We start from the raw sequence: 6,000 nt of genomic DNA, 5'->3' as shown, positions 1-6,000 counted from the left end.
ACACGGCGACTTTTAGCAGCAATTTGTAGGCGATTGCATCATTATTTTGTTTTGTTAATTGTAAATTTAAAAGTGAAATTAATAAATACATTAAATAAATAAATTAGTTAATTAATTTAAAGCGTGCATCGTGTTTGTATCGCGTTTGAATCGCATTTGCATCGCTGCTTAAACTCGCGCGCGTGTGTAAAGGTAGACGATTATCGACTGCATCGCGATAGCGTCGCTGCTAAAAGTAGCCGTGTGTAACCGCTCATAGATGAATTGTGTACATAGACTATACTGACCGGGGAGTTAACTCCTTGTAATGATCACTAAACATTGTTTAACTAAGGGTTAATTCGTTGAATAAATTTTTGGTGATCACCCGGACGAAGTGCTTATCGAGAACATAATTTTATCAATATCATATTTTATAAAGGTTTTCTATGTTTGTTACTTAACTAGTCTCTGTGATATTTTATGTGAATATGTTGTTGTTTTTTAACAGAATGACCTCGATCACAATATGAGTTAACGTTGATGTAGTTCTCGAATAGCGTGTAAGAGTAAAGTGTAATTTTGTGCGTTAGATATGAGATGCTTTTAAATATGGTCTTGGGGTATTTTTTAAAAGATAATTTTTAAATTATTGCAATAAATCAGTTTGTTATATATCCGTTTTTTCTTTCCACCTATCACCTATCTATATAAATGCCATTGCTGCGGAGAGAGACTAAAAACTTTTTTGTACCCAAGAGAGTAATTAATGACGTTTCAATTTCGTGAATGAATTATGAACCGAATGCATGACAACGCAGTGCGACCAAAATATTGTCGCACAATAGAGAGAAAACACGACAACAAAAGTCTAAAAGTCAAATCGAAAAAAAGAAAAGTCTAATCGTTTCCAAGTAGATCATCAAAACGTTCAAGGCTTTTCTGGCGAAACATTAGAAATAAGACTTTTTTTTTAAAACGATATTTCGGTTAACGTGTTTTGTGTAACAGAACACTGGTTGAAAGACTACGAAGCAATTGACAACGTAGAAAATTATGTAATAGTTAGTACGTTCATAAGAAAGAACTTAAGTTGTATCAATGATTATTATTAATCGTAATATAAAATTTAAAGAGCGTAAGGATATCACAGATCTCTCTGTTGAACGGACTATTGAGATTTCATGTTTGGAATTGGATCAGTTTGTCGTCTTATGTGTATACAGACCCCCTTCTGCCAATTTCAACGAGTTTGAATTAATCATAGAAGATAGTTTAAAACAGATTTTACCCACTAAAAAACCATATTAGTCAACGGAGATTTCAATGTAAAACTGTTGGAAAACTGTTCTACTTCTATAAAAGTCATTAATTTATTTAAAAGTTTTAACGTGATCAATCTTTTTTTGGAACCAAATCGCATCACTGCTACATCTTCTACTTGCATTTTTTGCAACACAAACGCAGTATCTAAATCAATAATAAATTGCTTAAGATCAGACCATAGTCGGCAATCGGCTACTTTTAATTGTATTTCTCTGTAGACTGATTACCACAGAACGAATCATTAGATTTCAAAAGAATATCGACAATAGTTTAAATTCCCTCCTACATATATACCGGAGGTTCCAAATTTTTTAAATAGCACGATATTTAATTGCATTAAAAATGAGTTTGATATCGTGTTTACTTCGAAAACACTAACCTGTCCATAGGGAGTCTAAATTCAATGACTGGACAACAGTAGGCTTTCATGAGAGTAGGACTTGTTTGTATGAGCTGTACGTTATGAAAACTTATAGGTAATACTATTTCTACTTTTATAGAGTATGTTAAAAATAATTCAAAAATATTTAAAAAAGTATGTGTAGCTAAGGTTAAGTTTCATAGCTATAACATTTTACACTCGAAACATAAATCTAAAACTACTTGGAGTATAATAAATACAGAGTCAGGCAGGGTGAAACAACATGATAGATATATAGTTCTAGAATTAGACGGCAAACTTATGAAATCCAAAGATGAGGTAGCCCAAGCTTTTTAATCATTCTTTTCGAAAATCGCCGTGACAAGTACTAAATATTAAATACCTCTCCATCTCTTGCTATTGATTCCCTAAAGAAAAATGTTAAAGTTTGTGGCAGTGTATTTAATTTTCATCATGTTAATTCAGGCTTTTAACTGAAGATCTCTGGAGCATATCGACTAAAGTTATAGATTCGGTAATTTATTTAATTTCCCCACATTTAGCTGATGCATTCAATAGGTGCGTAACGTATTTTTGCCGATTTGATGAAATACAGTAAGGTTATTCCTTTATTCAAAAGCGGTAGGAAAGTTAATCCTACTAACTACAGGCCCATTTCAATTCTGCCAGCTTTAAGTAAAATATTCGAAAGGGTTATGTTGACTCAACTACTGTCGTATTTCGGTAGGAATCACGTTTTTCACAGTAAACAACATGGGTTTACTAGTGGTAGATCGACTAGCGATGCGGGAGAAGCACTACTAAAACATATCTTTGATGCTTGGGAGAGGTCCCAGAACGCTATTGGGGTTTTCTGTGACCTTTCAAAGGCATTTGATTGCGTGGATCATATTACTCTTGTTACGAAGCTGGAATGTTACGGAGTAAGTGGCAAAGCATTGGAACTTGTCATATTTCAACGGTAGAATTAAAAAAGTATATATAATGGAGTGACATCTTTGGGTTCTTCGGTAAAAATGGGCGTTCCGCAGAGCTCAATACTTGGACCTTTCTTATTTCTCATTTATATTAATGATCTATCATTCTTTGTTAAGGGCCTTTGCGAAATAGTATTGTTTGCTGTCGACGGATCCTTGATTTTTAAAACAGACAGACATAATAACGTTAACTATGACAATATTAACGATACCCTTTCAAAGGTAGTTTATTGGTTTAATGTTAACAATTTATCGCTCAATGCCATGAAGACAAAGTGTGCTAAATTTGAATACCTAATGTAAAATCGACTAGCCCAATCATAAAAATAAACGTAGAAAAGTTAGACCTTGTTAATAAACCTGTATTTTTGGGAGTGACCCTAGATAGTAAACTCCAATGGCTTCCACATATATCTTCCTTGGCCAGCAGATTAAGCTCTGCTGTATACAGTCCGTGGAATACGTGAGCTTACCGATGTTGCTACTGCTTGGCTAGTTTACTTTAGTTACTTCCATAGTATAATATGCTACAGAATTCTCATGAGGGGTAAAGCGGCAGATGTTACAAACCGTATTTGTGCTGCAAATAACTAGCAATTCGTTCTGTGTACCATTTAGGCGGTTCTCGAGATTTCGCTCAAAGAAAAGTTTAAGGAGACTGGTATCATGACTGTGGCATCACAGTACATTTACTCAAATATTTTGTATGTCCGTAAAATATACATAATTTCGTTAAGAAAGAAGATATCCATAATATTAACATTAGAACTAAGTCCAAACTCATGGTACCACGATTTCGTTTAACTAAGGTAAACGATTCTTTTATGGAGAACTGTATACGTTTTTACAATAAAATTCCGGAGCAAATATTAAGATTATCATTTCCTAAGTTCAAAACTTACATTAAAAGTATTTTAATTGAAAAGTCATATTACAAAATTGTAGACTACGTGTTAGATAAAGATGTATGGAAAGACAACGTGACTCTAGATTCCACACAATAATGATTCAAAATGTATTCAAAAGCATTTGAGTTTATTTGAAAATAGCAATCCCTAGAGTTTCTTGCTCGTTCTTCTTAGGGAGGTCAGCGTAGCCAACGAGCAGTAGTTTAAAAAACGACGTTTTCAAGTGTATGGAACAAATGATTATTTGATTTTGACTTTGACAAGAGAGACGTTCAAAAGGAAAAGTTCATTGCATTGTTAATCACTCGACGGCTATTAAAATTTTGATAACTCTTAATAGAAAATACCTACTTAAAAACGCAGAAAACACTTAAAAACGGTTCAATGCTTTCTATCGCCATCTTACACACATCTTACTTATACTACACACACTGGACAAATTATGTATGTTTTTTTATTAAGTGAGGGAATTAACAAGTTGCGCGCCTCGTGCTAGCAACACACCTGTCCGTAACAGTTGCGGTGCCACAACTCGACGCAATGTTGACATGTCTCATTTGCCTGTAATTTCACTAACACCCTTACTTTTCAAAATTGGTACGCAGTTGTCTAATACTGATTGGCTGCAAAAGAAAGGTATGGTGGCAGTATTTCCCAGGGCGAACTCTTTAACAAGGAGCTTTATTGCTCTGAAAATGAGTTCTAAATGTTACTGAGTGCTGAGTGGTATTGAAGTCTCTCTTGATAAATGGGAGCTAATGCAGTGTGAGAGACTTCATGGACTCTCTTATAAGATGATGTGAAAGAGCTGGTGATTCCATATTGTAACAGTACCCTTCTCTGTTAATTTGGTGTATAGTTTTTAAATACTTTAAAGTCTATGTTTGTTTTTGTAAATCATTAGAGAGTGATAATTATTTGTTGCACTCAACAAGGTATTTTATACGTAGTAATGCCTTTACTAACATTATTTGCTATAAATAATTAACAGATATTACTTTGCTCTCTAATGACACTATTGTTGTTGAGGATGTTAAAGTTAAATGTTCTCTCTGTTACACAACTCATCTTTTTTACTTATAAAATCTTTGACTCGCATTTATTTTTTTACTTTGAAGCGTAAGTAAAAATGGATATATTACTTTGAAAACAATGATCAAAGAATGGTACGATGCAGGTGACCAACAATTGTCAATAATTTTCCTTTCCTTTCTTAAATACTTTTTCCTCTTTAAAAACAATAATTATCATCATCATCATCTGCTGCCTATGAATTGCCGCGTTTAAGAACCCTACTTACTTGCTTTTTGAAGAACCTCCATTATCATACTGCAAATTCACTAACTTCATCAAACTTTTCGTTTGTCTAGCTTCGTTTCATATTCTAAAAATAACACTGAGTTGAAATAAGCATATTTTCTATTTTATGTTAACTCGTATCAAGTAAGAATTTTAAAACTAATTAATAAAACAAATGACCATGCAATGCACTTCCGTTGCCGTTCAATCTACCGTGCATTATTAACACGTAGCATCGAGAGTACGGTTTGCTTCTCATATCACCGTTTACACTACTGTTACACTATGGGTGTGTAACGGGTTAATTAAATATCTCACTATTTTAAAAAAGCTTCCCTGGATATTTGTTGTTCACAGTGCGGAATCGAATGAACGCATGTCGATGAAAGTTAGCAGATAGATGTTTATAACCTGGTTATTTATAATCACGGATTCGAACTCGCGGCTAGAAGCTAGTAAAAAGTTATTCGCTATCCGTAAGCCGTAGAGCTGCGACATACACCTCACAATACTTGTTACTACATGGTCTTTTTTATAAAGCGTAATAGGTAGATAATAATGTCCACGGCGCGTACAATAGCTGTACCAGTACCTAGGAGACAATATGAGACTCAGTCCGAATTTCCGTCACCTCTGCCGTGTAGTAATTTATGTACTTTGAGATGATCTCTTGCAAATCTTATTATTATGTAACGTGGTTTTAAGCTTTGTTTATTATTTATTTGGTAAAGTACGTTACTACATTTGATGCAACATTTTGTGGTATTCATGATTACTAATAGATGATAATACACACGGGGCGTCTCTAACCGTTTGGTCCAAAAGAAAATGTACAAAAACGGAAGGAAAAGGTTAGTTTTCAAACATATTTAATAAAGTAGGCCCTTGAAAATGTAGTCAAGGTTTTTAAATGATTTTTAATTTAATTTAATTTCCAACGATGAATTATAAGCTGTTTGTTCAAAAGTGACTCTATCTTTTTTATTTTCAAAACGTTGTTTACTTATTTTTATATAGAGTTTTTATAATTTATTTATATTTTTAAGGCGGTCGATTTTATGTTAGTTTTAGTTACTTTTGGTAAAAAAGATGTGATGATAACGAGTAAGGCTTTTTCGGGATACAAAAA

At 33.4% G+C, this 6,000-nt stretch overlaps 1 protein-coding gene across 1 annotated transcript in view; it reads left to right on the top strand.

Annotated features, from left to right (window-relative positions):
* LOC113227073 (histone acetyltransferase KAT7-like) overlaps positions 1–6,000 on the top strand; it is a 56,206-nt gene that overhangs the window by 37,701 nt on the left and 12,505 nt on the right. The window lies entirely within an intron of this gene.

This window comes from Hyposmocoma kahamanoa, unplaced genomic scaffold (assembly GCF_003589595.1).
Source record: "Hyposmocoma kahamanoa isolate Upper Pololo Valley unplaced genomic scaffold, ASM358959v1 202, whole genome shotgun sequence".
NCBI classification, from domain to species: domain Eukaryota; kingdom Metazoa; phylum Arthropoda; class Insecta; order Lepidoptera; family Cosmopterigidae; genus Hyposmocoma; species Hyposmocoma kahamanoa.
Note: the sequence above shows the minus strand (reverse complement) of the source record. Positions and strands in the feature narration are given on the sequence as shown.